The following is an 18,101-nucleotide window of genomic DNA, read 5'->3' as shown; positions in this document are numbered from 1 at the left end:
TCTATTCTAAATCATCATGCCTAATCATTCCCCATGAAAGTTTCGAAAAACATGGACAGTTACTGGATTATTTTAGCACGTGTTTCAAACGTCCCAGTTTCGGGTTTCCGAATTAGGGTTTCGATTTGAAGCACTTTTTTACTCCTTTATACACTCTGTTTCTTCAACATTCTGTAAATCATCATTGCTAATCATTCCCCACAAAAGATTCTTAAAACATGGACAGTTACTCGATTTTTTTAGCACCTGTTTCAAACGTCCCGGTTTGGGGTTTCAGAATTACGATTTCGATTTTAAGCATTTTTTTACTGCTTTATACACTCCGTTTCTTCAACATTCTATTCTAATCAGTATGCCTATTCATTCCCCAGAAAAGTTTTGAAAACACATGGACAGTTCCCCGATTTTTGTAGCACGTGTTTCAAACGTCCCGGTTTGGGGTTTCCGAAGTAGGGTTTCGATTTTAAGCACTTTTTTACTGCTTTATACACTCCGTTTCTTCAAATTATATTCTAAATCATCATGACTCATCATTCCCTAAAAAAGTTTCGAAAAACATGGACAGTTACTCGGTTTTTTAGCACGTGTTTCAAACGTCCCGGTTTGGGGTTTCCGAATTAGGGTTTAAATTTTAAGCACTTTTTTTATTGATTTATACACTCCGTTTCTTCGACATTCTATTCTTAATCATCAAGCCTAATCATTCCTCATAAAAATTTCGAAAAACATGGACAGTTTATCGGTTTTTATAGCACGTGTTTCAAACGTCCCGGTTTGGGGTTTCCGAATTAGGGTTTCGATTTAAAGCCCTTTTTTAGTGCTTTATACACTCCATTTCTTCGACATTCTATTCTAAATCATCATGCCTAAGCATTCCCCACAAACGTTTCTTAAAACATGGACAATTACTCGGTTTTTTTAGCACGTTTTTCAAACGTCCCGATTTGGGGTTTCTGAATTAGGGTTTGGATTTTAAGCACCTTTTTACTGCTTTATACCCTCCATTTCTTCGACATTCTATTCTAAATCGTCATGCCTAATCATTCCCCAAAAAAAGTTCTTAAAACATGGACAATTAATAAGTTTTTTAGCACGTGTTTCAAACGTCCCGGTTTGGGGTTTCCGAATTAGGATTTCGATTTTAAGCACTTCTTACTTCTTTATACACTCGGTTTATTCGACATGCTCTTCTACGTCATCATGCCTAATCATTCCCCCCCGAAAGTTTCTTAAAACATGGACAGTTACTCGGTTTTTTAGCACGTGTTTCAAACGTCCCGGTTTGGGGCTTCCGAATCAGGGTTTCGATTTTAAGCACTTTTTTTCTTCTTTATACACTCAGTTTCTTCGAAATTCTCTTATAAATTATCATGCCTAATCATTCCCCACAAAAGGTTCTTAAAACATGGACAGTTACTCAGTTTTTTAGCACGTGTTTCAAACGTCCTGGTTTGGGGTTTCTGAATTAGCGTTTCGATTTTAAGCACTTTTTTACAGCGTTATACACTCCGTTTCTTCGACATTCTATTCTAAATCATCATGCTTAATCATTCCCCACAAAAGGTTCTTAAAACATGGACAGTTACTCGGTTTTTTTAGCACGTGTTTCAAACGTTCCTGTTTCGGGTTTCCGAATTAGGATTTCGATTTTAATCACGTTTTACTGCTTTATACACTCGGTTTCTTCGACATTCTCTTCTAAATCATCATGCCTAATCATTCCCCATAAAAGTGTCGAAAAACATGGACAGTTACTCGGTTTTTGTAGTACTTATTTCGAACGTACCGGTTTGGGGTTTCCGAATTAGGGTTACGATTTCAAGCATTTTTTTACTGCTTTCTTCGACATTCTATTCTAAATCATCATGCCTAATCATTCCCCATGAAAGTTTCGAAAAACATGGACAGTTACTGGATTATTTTAGCACGTGTTTCAAACGTCCCAGTTTCGGGTTTCCGAATTAGGGTTTCGATTTTAAGCACTTTTTTACTCCTTTATACACTCTGTTTCTTCAACATTCTGTAAATCATCATTGCTAATCATTCCCCACAAAAGATTCTTAAAACATGGACAGTTACTCGATTTTTTTAGCACCTGTTTCAAACGTCCCGGTTTGGGGTTTCAGAATTACGATTTCGATTTTAAGCATTTTTTTACTGCTTTATACACTCCGTTTCTTCAACATTCTATTCTAATCAGTATGCCTATTCATTCCCCAGAAAAGTTTTGAAAACACATGGACAGTTCCCCGATTTTTGTAGCACGTGTTTCAAACGTCCCGGTTTGGGGTTTCCGAAGTAGGGTTTCGATTTTAAGCACTTTTTTACTGCTTTATACACTCCGTTTCTTCAAATTATATTCTAAATCATCATGACTCATCATTCCCTAAAAAAGTTTCGAAAAACATGGACAGTTACTCGGTTTTTTAGCACGTGTTTCAAACGTCCCGGTTTGGGGTTTCCGAATTAGGGTTTAAATTTTAAGCACTTTTTTTATTGATTTATACACTCCGTTTCTTCGACATTCTATTCTTAATCATCAAGCCTAATCATTCCTCATAAAAATTTCGAAAAACATGGACAGTTTATCGGTTTTTATAGCACGTGTTTCAAACGTCCCGGTTTGGGGTTTCCGAATTAGGGTTTCGATTTAAAGCCCTTTTTTAGTGCTTTATACACTCCATTTCTTCGACATTCTATTCTAAATCATCATGCCTAAGCATTCCCCACAAACGTTTCTTAAAACATGGACAATTACTCGGTTTTTTTAGCACGTTTTTCAAACGTCCCGATTTGGGGTTTCTGAATTAGGGTTTGGATTTTAAGCACCTTTTTACTGCTTTATACCCTCCATTTCTTCGACATTCTATTCTAAATCGTCATGCCTAATCATTCCCCAAAAAAAGTTCTTAAAACATGGACAATTAATAAGTTTTTTAGCACGTGTTTCAAACGTCCCGGTTTGGGGTTTCCGAATTAGGATTTCGATTTTAAGCACTTCTTACTTCTTTATACACTCGGTTTATTCGACATTCTCTTCTACGTCATCATGCCTAATCATTCCCCCCCGAAAGTTTCTTAAAACATGGACAGTTACTCGGTTTTTTAGCACGTGTTTCAAACGTCCCGGTTTGGGGCTTCCGAATCAGGGTTTCGATTTTAAGCACTTTTTTTCTTCTTTATACACTCAGTTTCTTCGAAATTCTCTTATAAATTATCATGCCTAATCATTCCCCACAAAAGGTTCTTAAAACATGGACAGTTACTCAGTTTTTTAGCACGTGTTTCAAACGTCCTGGTTTGGGGTTTCTGAATTAGCGTTTCGATTTTAAGCACTTTTTTACAGCGTTATACACTCCGTTTCTTCGACATTCTATTCTAAATCATCATGCTTAATCATTCCCCACAAAAGGTTCTTAAAACATGGACAGTTACTCGGTTTTTTTAGCACGTGTTTCAAACGTTCCTGTTTCGGGTTTCCGAATTAGGATTTCGATTTTAATCACGTTTTACTGCTTTATACACTCGGTTTCTTCGACATTCTCTTCTAAATCATCATGCCTAATCATTCCCCATAAAAGTGTCGAAAAACATGGACAGTTACTCGGTTTTTGTAGTACTTATTTCGAACGTACCGGTTTAGGGTTTCCGAATTAGGGTTACGATTTCAAGCATTTTTTTACTGCTTTCTTCGACATTCTATTCTAAATCATCATGCCTAATCATTCCCCATGAAAGTTTCGAAAAACATGGACAGTTACTGGATTATTTTAGCACGTGTTTCAAACGTCCCAGTTTCGGGTTTCCGAATTAGGGTTTCGATTTAAAGCACTTTTTTACTCCTTTATACACTCTGTTTCTTCAACATTCTGTAAATCATCATTGCTAATCATTCCCCACAAAAGATTCTTAAAACATGGACAGTTACTCGATTTTTTTAGCACCTGTTTCAAACGTCCCGGTTTGGGGTTTCAGAATTACGATTTCGATTTTAAGCATTTTTTTACTGCTTTATACACTCCGTTTCTTCAACATTCTATTCTAATCAGTATGCCTATTCATTCCCCAGAAAAGTTTTGAAAACACATGGACAGTTCCCCGATTTTTGTAGCACGTGTTTCAAACGTCCCGGTTTGGGGTTTCCGAAGTAGGGTTTCGATTTTAAGCACTTTTTTACTGCTTTATACACTCCGTTTCTTCAAATTATATTCTAAATCATCATGACTCATCATTCCCTAAAAAAGTTTCGAAAAACATGGACAGTTACTCGGTTTTTTAGCACGTGTTTCAAACGTCCCGGTTTGGGGTTTCCGAATTAGGGTTTAAATTTTAAGCACTTTTTTTATTGATTTATACACTCCGTTTCTTCGACATTCTATTCTTAATCATCAAGCCTAATCATTCCTCATAAAAATTTCGAAAAACATGGACAGTTTATCGGTTTTTATAGCACGTGTTTCAAACGTCCCGGTTTGGGGTTTCCGAATTAGGGTTTCGATTTAAAGCCCTTTTTTAGTGCTTTATACACTCCATTTCTTCGACATTCTATTCTAAATCATCATGCCTAAGCATTCCCCACAAACGTTTCTTAAAACATGGACAATTACTCGGTTTTTTTAGCACGTTTTTCAAACGTCCCGATTTGGGGTTTCTGAATTAGGGTTTGGATTTTAAGCACCTTTTTACTGCTTTATACCCTCCATTTCTTCGACATTCTATTCTAAATCGTCATGCCTAATCATTCCCCAAAAAAAGTTCTTAAAACATGGACAATTAATAAGTTTTTTAGCACGTGTTTCAAACGTCCCGGTTTGGGGTTTCCAAATTAGGATTTCGATTTTAAGCACTTCTTACTTCTTTATACACTCGGTTTATTCGACATTCTCTTCTACGTCATCATGCCTAATCATTCCCCCCCGAAAGTTTCTTAAAACATGGACAGTTACTCGGTTTTTTAGCACGTGTTTCAAACGTCCCGGTTTGGGGCTTCCGAATCAGGGTTTCGATTTTAAGCACTTTTTTTCTTCTTTATACACTCAGTTTCTTCGAAATTCTCTTATAAATTATCATGCCTAATCATTCCCCACAAAAGGTTCTTAAAACATGGACAGTTACTCAGTTTTTTAGCACGTGTTTCAAACGTCCTGGTTTGGGGTTTCTGAATTAGCGTTTCGATTTTAAGCACTATTTTACAGCGTTATACACTCCGTTTCTTCGACATTCTATTCTAAATCATCATGCTTAATCATTCCCCACAAAAGGTTCTTAAAACATGGACAGTTACTCGGTTTTTTTAGCACGTGTTTCAAACGTTCCTGTTTCGGGTTTCCGAATTAGGATTTCGATTTTAATCACGTTTTACTGCTTTATACACTCGGTTTCTTCGACATTCTCTTCTAAATCATCATGCCTAATCATTCCCCATAAAAGTGTCGAAAAACATGGACAGTTACTCGGTTTTTGTAGTACTTATTTCGAACGTACCGGTTTGGGGTTTCCGAATTAGGGTTACGATTTCAAGCATTTTTTTACTGCTTTCTTCGACATTCTATTCTAAATCATCATGCCTAATCATTCCCCATGAAAGTTTCGAAAAACATGGACAGTTACTGGATTATTTTAGCACGTGTTTCAAACGTCCCAGTTTCGGGTTTCCGAATTAGGGTTTCGATTTGAAGCACTTTTTTACTCCTTTATACACTCTGTTTCTTCAACATTCTGTAAATCATCATTGCTAATCATTCCCCACAAAAGATTCTTAAAACATGGACAGTTACTCGATTTTTTTAGCACCTGTTTCAAACGTCCCGGTTTGGGGTTTCAGAATTACGATTTCGATTTTAAGCATTTTTTTACTGCTTTATACACTCCGTTTCTTCAACATTCTATTCTAATCAGTATGCCTATTCATTCCCCAGAAAAGTTTTGAAAACACATGGACAGTTCCCCGATTTTTGTAGCACGTGTTTCAAACGTCCCGGTTTGGGGTTTCCGAAGTAGGGTTTCGATTTTAAGCACTTTTTTACTGCTTTATACACTCCGTTTCTTCAAATTATATTCTAAATCATCATGACTCATCATTCCCTAAAAAAGTTTCGAAAAACATGGACAGTTACTCGGTTTTTTAGCACGTGTTTCAAACGTCCCGGTTTGGGGTTTCCGAATTAGGGTTTAAATTTTAAGCACTTTTTTTATTGATTTATACACTCCGTTTCTTCGACATTCTATTCTTAATCATCAAGCCTAATCATTCCTCATAAAAATTTCGAAAAACATGGACAGTTTATCGGTTTTTATAGCACGTGTTTCAAACGTCCCGGTTTGGGGTTTCCGAATTAGGGTTTCGATTTAAAGCCCTTTTTTAGTGCTTTATACACTCCATTTCTTCGACATTCTATTCTAAATCATCATGCCTAAGCATTCCCCACAAACGTTTCTTAAAACATGGACAATTACTCGGTTTTTTTAGCACGTTTTTCAAACGTCCCGATTTGGGGTTTCTGAATTAGGGTTTGGATTTTAAGCACCTTTTTACTGCTTTATACCCTCCATTTCTTCGACATTCTATTCTAAATCGTCATGCCTAATCATTCCCCAAAAAAAGTTCTTAAAACATGGACAATTAATAAGTTTTTTAGCACGTGTTTCAAACGTCCCGGTTTGGGGTTTCCGAATTAGGATTTCGATTTTAAGCACTTCTTACTTCTTTATACACTCGGTTTATTCGACATGCTCTTCTACGTCATCATGCCTAATCATTCCCCCCCGAAAGTTTCTTAAAACATGGACAGTTACTGTTGGCTTTTTGGCCTTGATCTCACTTTAATTAATTTCAATCAATTAATTGATGTTTTGATGATAACAAACCTACTTTTTAATTATTAATTATTTTCAGTATTTTGAACTGTCCACAGTATAAGGTCGGGAATAACAATTTCAACGACTTTTCAATTACTCAAATCAGAGCTAAAACGAAGAAATTACAGTCGAGACAACATACCCGACGTGATGATGTGGCAGCAAAATCAAAATGATGGACAAATCAAAATATATCAAAGTATGACATTTATGATTTTGGGAGAGTAACAAATGGTGGAGTTTTTCTTATTACTATCTTTTTAAATAAAATTATTTTTACAAAATATAAATTTGAATCTAACCGTTACTCACATCGATTTTTATTATTACTATATTATATTATTATATTATTATATTTTAAAATTTTGGTAGTTACTCACATAGTTTTTATTATTATTATATTATTATATTTATAATAAATTTTGAATTTCATTTGACCGTTACTCACATAACTTTTTATTATTATTATATTATATTACTATTATATTAAAATTTTGAAATAAATGAATTTAGAAAATTTTCTTATTTATTTACTTTTAATCTCCACCTTCCATTATTCCTAACACAATCCAATGGTCAATATTCAATCCTACATTTTGCCACTTTTCTCCTCTATATAAACTCATCTTTCCCACATTTTAAAATACACAACTTACATACATTCTCCAATCCTCATTTGTTCAAAGTCTCCATTGTTTGTTGCTCTCTCCAAGCTTACAAGTTTATTTCTTTTCATCTTATTCTTGAGAGGGATTATTTTTGTATTGTGAGGAAATAGTTGTGAGTATCCCAAATTGTAAATCTACTCTTTGAGAGAGTTGTGGTGTGTTATTATCAAACTCAAATACTTGTATCGGTTTGATCCTGCGCCGTGGAAAGGATTGAGTTTGCTCTTGAACTCGTAAAAAGAGCGGTGTAGCGGTTTGGCTCAGATCCGTGGAAAGAGTCGAGAAAGTTCTTTATTCAAATTCCCAAGAGGCGCTTGGGGAGTGGAGTAGGTCGAGTTTGACCGAACCACTATAAAACTACGGTGTCATTTTCTCTGACTCTTTTCTATTTAATTTCAAAATTATTATTGTGATTTATTGCATGTTCTACTTGATTATTGTTTTGACCTGAATTACTTTGTTATAGTAATCATCATCTTTTACTTATTTGTAAAAAGTTTCATCATTAGAAAAATTAATCACGTTTAAACACTTTTATCGTTAAAACCCTATTCACCCCCCCTCTAGGGTTGCCATACCGATCCAACAATTGGTATCAGAGCAGGTTGCTCCCATAGATTTTTTATCTAAACTTTATTGTTCGAGCTTATGGCAAACCTATGTGTTAAAAATGGTTTTAGTGAAGGGCAATCAACTTCTAGGCCACCTTATTTTGATGGAACAAATTATACATGTTGGAAAGCTAGAATGAAAATTTATTTGCAATCCGTTGATTATCAATTGTGGTTAAATGTTAGTAATGGTCCTTACATTCCAATAAAAATTGTTAATAATATTGAGGTGCCTAAATTAGAAAATGAACTTGATGAGCATGATATGAAAAAATGTTCTTTAAATGCTAGTGCTATCAATTGTCTGTATTGTGCCTTAAGTAATGATGAATTTAATAGAGTATGTATGTGTTCTTCGGCATATGAAATTTGGAAAACTCTTGAAGTAACTCATGAGGGAACCAATCAAGTTAAAGAAACAAAAATTAGCATGTTAGTTCATAATTATGAACTATTTAAAATGGAGGAAAATGAACCTATTGGTGATATGTTTACTAGATTTACTAATATTTTAAATGCTTTGAAAAATCTTGGAAAAGTATATTCTACTTCCGAAAATGTAAGAAAAATTCTTAGGTCTCTACCTAAAAGTTGGGAGGCAAAAGTGACGGCGATTCAAGAAGCAAAGGATCTCACAAAGCTTCCTTTGGATGAACTCGTTGGTTCTCTCATGACACATGAGATTACCATGAACGGCCACATGGAAGAAGAATCCAAAAAGAAGAAAAGTATAGCCCTAAAGTCCATCAAAGTTGACTCTGAAGATGAGGACGTCCTTGATGAAGATGATGTCGCCTACTTCACACGTAAGTATAAAAATTTTATTAAAAGGAAGAAACAATTCAAGAAACATTTCACAAATCAAAAAGAGTCAAAAGGTGAAAAGAGCAAAAATGATGAGGTAATATGTTATGAATGTAAAAAGTCGGGTCATATAAGAACGGATTGTCCTCTCCTCAAATCATCTAAGAAATCCAAGAAGAAAGCAATGAAGGCTACTTGGGATGATAGTGATGAAAGTGCAAGTGGAAGTGATGAAGAAGTAGCAAATTTTTGCTTCATGGCTCATAGTGACAAAGATGATGAACAAGAAGATGAACAAGAAGATGAGGTAACTCTTGAATCTCTTTCTTATCATGAATTATTTAAACTTGTTGATGAGATGACAATTGATTTAGAAAAACTTAGTTCAAAGTATGTTGTGCTTAAAAAGAAATATAAGACTTCAATTATTGAAAATAAGTCTTTACTTAATGAAATTTCTTGCTTAAAAGAGAAGGATCATAATATTGTTAAAATTGATGTACCTTGTGAAAAGCATGTATTTGATTGTGATGAGAAAAATGCATTAATTGATAAAGTCAAGTCTCTTGAGCATGATTGTTGTGAAAAAGATAAATCAATTAAATTGCTCAAAGAAAATGAATCAAATAATTTGCAAGAACTTGGTAGGGCTAAGGAGTCTATTAAAATGTTAACGATAGGTGCTCAAAAATTAGATAAAATACTTGAAGGAGGTAAGTCATATGGTGATAAAAGAGGATTAGGCTATATTGATGAATGCTCTACACCTTCAAATTCTAAAACAATATTTGTTAAAGCATCCCCTATCTTGTCTAAATCTAACAGTAAATTTGTATCTAAGTATGATAAATCTAGATTTGTGCCTATATGTCATTATTGTGGTGTTGAAGGTCATATTAGACCTAAGTGCTTTAAATTGAAAAATTCTCAAAACATCCCTTTAGCAAGAAAAGTTTCTCAAAATACAAAATTTAACAATGTTTTAGAAAATAATTTTTCGAATAAAAATAGAATACACAAATTTAGTCTAAGAAATAAATTATTGCATAATGTTGTTTGTTTTTCATGTGGTAAGTTTGGACATAAAGATTATTCTTGTTACTTATCCAAATACAATATCCTTAATATGAATGCAAATATGAAATGGATTCCTAAATTTGTGAACACTAACTTTCTAGGACCCAAACAAGTATGGGTACCAAAATGTCAATTTTGAATATTTTTGTTTTTAGGTTTGTTTGAAAGCCTCCAAGAAAAATAAGTGGTACTTGGATAGTGGTTGCTCAAGACACATGACGGGTAATCCATCCAAGTTTGTGAATTTTTCCAAGAAGGATGGTGGCTTAGTAACTTTTGGTGATAACAAGAAGGGTAAAATAATTGGTAAGGGTACTATAGGTAATGACTCTTGTACTCTCATTGAAAATGTATTATTAGTTGATGGTTTAAAGCATGACTTACTCAGCATTAGTCAATTATGTGATAAAGGTTTTAGAGTTGTATTTGATAAGAATAATTGCATAATTGAAAATGCTAGTGATAGAAAAGTTTTGTTTGTAGGAAATAGAGATGATAACGTGTATACTATTGATTTGAATGATTGTCCTACAAATGATAAATGTCTTTCGGTTTTGCTTGATAACTCTTGGCTATGGCATAGAAGACTAGGACATGCTAGTATGTACTTGATTTCAAATATTTCAAAAAATTCATTAGTTAGAGGTCTTCCTCAACTTAAATTTGAAAAAGATAAAATTTGTGACGCTTGTCAAATGGGTAAGCAAACTAAGTCTTCTTTCAAATCTAAAAATATGATTTCTACTGTTAGACCTCTTCAACTACTCCATATGGACTTATTTGGCCCTTCTAGAATAGCTAGTTATGGAGGAAATTATTATGCTTTTGTTATAGTGGATGATTTTTCAAGATTTACTTGGGTTTTGATGATAAAACATAAGAATGATGTTTTGAAAAGATTTGCTAGTTTTGTAAAAAGAGTTCAAAATGAAAAAGGATTTTTAATTACTAAAATTAGGAGTGACCATGGAGGAGAATTTGATAGTGTTGCCTTTGAAAAATTTTGTGAAGATAATGGTCTTTCTCATGACTTCTCTTCTCAGAGGACTCCTCAACAAAACGGTGTGGTTGAAAGAAAAAATCGTACTTTACAAGAATTTGCTAGATCAATGTTAAATGAGTATGATTTACCTAAATATTTTTGGGCGGAAGCCGTTAATACCGCTTGTTATATTTTAAATAGAGTTTTAATTAGACCTTCATTAAATAAAACTCCTTATGAACTTTGGCATAACAAAATTCCGAATGTTGGGTATTTCAAAGTTTTTGGTTGTAAATGTTTTATTTTGAACAACAAAGAAAAGCTTGGAAAGTTTGATTCAAAAACGGATATTGGTATTTTTCTTGGCTATTCATCTACTAGTAAAGCTTATAGAATTTTCAATAAGAGAACTCTAGTTATTGAAGAATCTATGCATGTGGTATTTGATGAATCTTGCAATAATATTTCTAATGAGTCTATTTGTAGTGATGATTTAGAAAGAAATTTTGGAGATTTACTCGTTAGTGACAACGGCAAAGAAATGGTTACGAGTAAAGAAGAGGTGAACTTAAAGGAAGAAGGTTCTTCATCAATGCCAAAAGAATGGAGGTATGCCTTGTCTCATCCCAAAGACTTGATTCTTGGTGATCTCGAACAAGGTGTGAAAACTCGCTCTTCTATTAATTTATTTAATAATCTTGCTTTTGTTTCTCAAATTGAACCAAAAAGTCTTAAGGATGCCGAAAATGATGAGTTTTGGATTTTAGCCATGCAAGAAGAGCTAAATCAATTTGAAAGGAACAAAGTTTGGGAATTATTGCCGAGGCCATCTAATACTTCTATTATTGGAACCAAATGGGTTTTTAGAAATAAAATGGATGAAAATGGGAATATCATTAGAAATAAAGCTAGGCTTGTAGCTCAAGGTTATTGTCAAGAGGAAGGCATAGATTATGAAGAAACTTTTGCACCCGTTGCTAGATTAGAAGCTATTAGAATGTTACTTGCTTTTGCTTCTTACAAAAATTTTGTATTATATCAAATGGATGTGAAAAGTGCATTTTTGAATGGTTATATTATGGAGGAAGTTTATGTAGAACAACCTCCCGGATTTGAAAATGTAGAATTTCCTCATCATGTCTATAAGTTGAAAAAGGCTCTTTATGGCTTAAAACAAGCTCCAAGAGCTTGGTATGATAGACTTAGTAATTTTCTTATCGGGAATGATTTTAAAATGGGCAAACTCGACACTACACTCTTTATTAAGATTAAAGAAAATGATATGCTATTAGTGCAAATATATGTGGATGATATCATATTTGGTTCTACTAATCCTTCTTTATGTGAAGAATTTGCTAAATGTATGCATAATGAGTTTGAGATGAGTATGATGGGAGAACTTAGTTTCTTTCTTGGACTTCAAATCAAACAACTCAAGGATGGTATCTTCATCAATCAAGAGAAATACACTAAAGATTTGCTCAAAAGATTCAAGTTCAATGGAGGTAAGATTGCAAGAACTCCCATGAGCACATCCACTAAGCTTGACAAGGATGAAAAAGGTAAAAGTGTGGATATTAAAACTTATCGAGGTATGATTGGATCTTTACTTTACTTGACCGCTAGTAGACCCGATATTATGTTTAGTGTGTGTCTTTGTGCTAGATTTCAATCTTCTCCTAAGGAATCTCATTTACATGCGGTTAGGAGAATATTTAAATATTTGCTTGGAACTATTGATTTAGGATTGTGGTATCCTAGAAATGTTGAATTTAAATTGGTAGGATATTCTGATGCGGATTTTGCCGGAAGCTTACTTGATCGTAAAAGTACTAGTGGAACTTGTCAATTTCTTGGTAGTTCCTTAGTTTCTTGGTTTAGTAAAAAGCAAAATTCGGTTGCCTTATCTACTACCGAAGCGGAATATATTGCGGTTGCTAGTTGTTGTGCTCAAATTCTTTGGATGAAACAAACTCTTTGTGATTTTGGATTAAAATTTCATAGTGTGCCTATATTTTGTGATAATACAAGTGCTATTAATTTAACTAAAAATCCTATTCATCATTCTAGAACTAAACATATTGACATTAGACATCATTTTATTAGAGAGCATGTGCAAAATGGACATATTATTCTTGATTTTGTAAACTCTAATAATCAACTAGCCGATATTTTTACCAAGCCATTAAATGAAGAAAATTTTTGCAAAAATAGGCTTGAGCTTGGTATTATTCGTTGTGATATATCTTGAATTTTATAATTTTTTAATGCATGTTTTTAGGGGGAGCCATTACGTCATTCTTAAATGTATTCTCTTTCAATTGTTGTTTTTGATGATCACAAAGGGGGAGAAAATTAAGAAAAATATGCTCTAAGTTTGTTGTTTTATTATTTATGAATCATTTACTTGTTTGATGTTTCATAATTTCTTGAGGTTGAGGCATTAATATAGGGGGAGAATATGCTTGAGTAAAATTTATGATAATATATTAGCATGTATTAGTATTATTACATGGATGGTGTATTACCTTGGTTTTTATAAATTTTTCTTGAAATGGTTTGTCATCATCAAAAAGGGGGAGATTGTTGGCTTTTTGGCCTTGATCTCACTTTAATTAATTTCAATCAATTAATTGATGTTTTGATGATAACAAACCTACTTTTTAATTATTAATTATTTTCAGTATTTTGAACTGTCCACAGTATAAGGTCGGGAATAACAATTTCAACGACTTTTCAATTACTCAAATCAGAGCTAAAACGAAGAAATTACAGTCGAGACAACATACCCGACGTGATGATGTGGCAGCAAAATCAAAATGATGGACAAATCAAAATATATCAAAGTATGACATTTATGATTTTGGGAGAGTAACAAATGGTGGAGTTTTTCTTATTACTATCTTTTTAAATAAAATTATTTTTACAAAATATAAATTTGAATCTAACCGTTACTCACATCGATTTTTATTATTACTATATTATATTATTATATTATTATATTTTAAAATTTTGGTAGTTACTCACATAGTTTTTATTATTATTATATTATTATATTTATAATAAATTTTGAATTTCATTTGACCGTTACTCACATAACTTTTTATTATTATTATATTATATTACTATTATATTAAAATTTTGAAATAAATGAATTTAGAAAATTTTCTTATTTATTTACTTTTAATCTCCACCTTCCATTATTCCTAACACAATCCAATGGTCAATATTCAATCCTACATTTTGCCACTTTTCTCCTCTATATAAACTCATCTTTCCCACATTTTAAAATACACAACTTACATACATTCTCCAATCCTCATTTGTTCAAAGTCTCCATTGTTTGTTGCTCTCTCCAAGCTTACAAGTTTATTTCTTTTCATCTTATTCTTGAGAGGGATTATTTTTGTATTGTGAGGAAATAGTTGTGAGTATCCCAAATTGTAAATCTACTCTTTGAGAGAGTTGTGGTGTGTTATTATCAAACTCAAATACTTGTATCGGTTTGATCCTGCGCCGTGGAAAGGATTGAGTTTGCTCTTGAACTCGTAAAAAGAGCGGTGTAGCGGTTTGGCTCAGATCCGTGGAAAGAGTCGAGAAAGTTCTTTATTCAAATTCCCAAGAGGCGCTTGGGGAGTGGAGTAGGTCGAGTTTGACCGAACCACTATAAAACTACGGTGTCATTTTCTCTGACTCTTTTCTATTTAATTTCAAAATTATTATTGTGATTTATTGCATGTTCTACTTGATTATTGTTTTGACCTGAATTACTTTGTTATAGTAATCATCATCTTTTACTTATTTGTAAAAAGTTTCATCATTAGAAAAATTAATCACGTTTAAACACTTTTATCGTTAAAACCCTATTCACCCCCCCTCTAGGGTTGCCATACCGATCCAACAGTTACTCGGTTTTTTAGCACGTGTTTCAAACGTCCCGGTTTGGGGCTTCCGAATCAGGGTTTCGATTTTAAGCACTTTTTTTCTTCTTTATACACTCAGTTTCTTCGAAATTCTCTTATAAATTATCATGCCTAATCATTCCCCACAAAAGGTTCTTAAAACATGGACAGTTACTCAGTTTTTTAGCACGTGTTTCAAACGTCCTGGTTTGGGGTTTCTGAATTAGCGTTTCGATTTTAAGCACTTTTTTACAGCGTTATACACTCCGTTTCTTCGACATTCTATTCTAAATCATCATGCTTAATCATTCCCCACAAAAGGTTCTTAAAACATGGACAGTTACTCGGTTTTTTTAGCACGTGTTTCAAACGTTCCTGTTTCGGGTTTCCGAATTAGGATTTCGATTTTAATCACGTTTTACTGCTTTATACACTCGGTTTCTTCGACATTCTCTTCTAAATCATCATGCCTAATCATTCCCCATAAAAGTGTCGAAAAACATGGACAGTTACTCGGTTTTTGTAGTACTTATTTCGAACGTACCGGTTTGGGGTTTCCGAATTAGGGTTACGATTTCAAGCATTTTTTTACTGCTTTCTTCGACATTCTATTCTAAATCATCATGCCTAATCATTCCCCATGAAAGTTTCGAAAAACATGGACAGTTACTGGATTATTTTAGCACGTGTTTCAAACGTCCCAGTTTCGGGTTTCCGAATTAGGGTTTCGATTTGAAGCACTTTTTTACTCCTTTATACACTCTGTTTCTTCAACATTCTGTAAATCATCATTGCTAATCATTCCCCACAAAAGATTCTTAAAACATGGACAGTTACTCGATTTTTTTAGCACCTGTTTCAAACGTCCCGGTTTGGGGTTTCAGAATTACGATTTCGATTTTAAGCATTTTTTTACTGCTTTATACACTCCGTTTCTTCAACATTCTATTCTAATCAGTATGCCTATTCATTCCCCAGAAAAGTTTTGAAAACACATGGACAGTTCCCCGATTTTTGTAGCACGTGTTTCAAACGTCCCGGTTTGGGGTTTCCGAAGTAGGGTTTCGATTTTAAGCACTTTTTTACTGCTTTATACACTCCGTTTCTTCAAATTATATTCTAAATCATCATGACTCATCATTCCCTAAAAAAGTTTCGAAAAACATGGACAGTTACTCGGTTTTTTAGCACGTGTTTCAAACGTCCCGGTTTGGGGTTTCCGAATTAGGGTTTAAATTTTAAGCACTTTTTTTATTGATTTATACACTCCGTTTCTTCGACATTCTATTCTTAATCATCAAGCCTAATCATTCCTCATAAAAATTTCGAAAAACATGGACAGTTTATCGGTTTTTATAGCACGTGTTTCAAACGTCCCGGTTTGGGGTTTCCGAATTAGGGTTTCGATTTAAAGCCCTTTTTTAGTGCTTTATACACTCCATTTCTTCGACATTCTATTCTAAATCATCATGCCTAAGCATTCCCCACAAACGTTTCTTAAAACATGGACAATTACTCGGTTTTTTTAGCACGTTTTTCAAACGTCCCGATTTGGGGTTTCTGAATTAGGGTTTGGATTTTAAGCACCTTTTTACTGCTTTATACCCTCCATTTCTTCGACATTCTATTCTAAATCGTCATGCCTAATCATTCCCCAAAAAAAGTTCTTAAAACATGGACAATTAATAAGTTTTTTAGCACGTGTTTCAAACGTCCCGGTTTGGGGTTTCCGAATTAGGATTTCGATTTTAAGCACTTCTTACTTCTTTATACACTCGGTTTATTCGACATTCTCTTCTACGTCATCATGCCTAATCATTCCCCCCCGAAAGTTTCTTAAAACATGGACAGTTACTCGGTTTTTTAGCACGTGTTTCAAACGTCCCGGTTTGGGGCTTCCGAATCAGGGTTTCGATTTTAAGCACTTTTTTTCTTCTTTATACACTCAGTTTCTTCGAAATTCTCTTATAAATTATCATGCCTAATCATTCCCCACAAAAGGTTCTTAAAACATGGACAGTTACTCAGTTTTTTAGCACGTGTTTCAAACGTCCTGGTTTGGGGTTTCTGAATTAGCGTTTCGATTTTAAGCACTTTTTTACAGCGTTATACACTCCGTTTCTTCGACATTCTATTCTAAATCATCATGCTTAATCATTCCCCACAAAAGGTTCTTAAAACATGGACAGTTACTCGGTTTTTTTAGCACGTGTTTCAAACGTTCCTGTTTCGGGTTTCCGAATTAGGATTTCGATTTTAATCACGTTTTACTGCTTTATACACTCGGTTTCTTCGACATTCTCTTCTAAATCATCATGCCTAATCATTCCCCATAAAAGTGTCGAAAAACATGGACAGTTACTCGGTTTTTGTAGTACTTATTTCGAACGTACCGGTTTGGGGTTTCCGAATTAGGGTTACGATTTCAAGCATTTTTTTACTGCTTTCTTCGACATTCTATTCTAAATCATCATGCCTAATCATTCCCCATGAAAGTTTCGAAAAACATGGACAGTTACTGGATTATTTTAGCACGTGTTTCAAACGTCCCAGTTTCGGGTTTCCGAATTAGGGTTTCGATTTGAAGCACTTTTTTACTCCTTTATACACTCTGTTTCTTCAACATTCTGTAAATCATCATTGCTAATCATTCCCCACAAAAGATTCTTAAAACATGGACAGTTACTCGATTTTTTTAGCACCTGTTTCAAACGTCCCGGTTTGGGGTTTCAGAATTACGATTTCGATTTTAAGCATTTTTTTACTGCTTTATACACTCCGTTTCTTCAACATTCTATTCTAATCAGTATGCCTATTCATTCCCCAGAAAAGTTTTGAAAACACATGGACAGTTCCCCGATTTTTGTAGCACGTGTTTCAAACGTCCCGGTTTGGGGTTTCCGAAGTAGGGTTTCGATTTTAAGCACTTTTTTACTGCTTTATACACTCCGTTTCTTCAAATTATATTCTAAATCATCATGACTCATCATTCCCTAAAAAAGTTTCGAAAAACATGGACAGTTACTCGGTTTTTTAGCACGTGTTTCAAACGTCCCGGTTTGGGGTTTCCGAATTAGGGTTTAAATTTTAAGCACTTTTTTTATTGATTTATACACTCCGTTTCTTCGACATTCTATTCTTAATCATCAAGCCTAATCATTCCTCATAAAAATTTCGAAAAACATGGACAGTTTATCGG

This window comes from Cucurbita pepo, chromosome 8 (genome assembly GCF_057944985.1).
Source record: "Cucurbita pepo subsp. pepo isolate OVF chromosome 8, ASM5794498v1, whole genome shotgun sequence".
NCBI lineage: Eukaryota > Viridiplantae > Streptophyta > Magnoliopsida > Cucurbitales > Cucurbitaceae > Cucurbita > Cucurbita pepo.
This window is presented reverse-complemented; position numbering follows the sequence as displayed.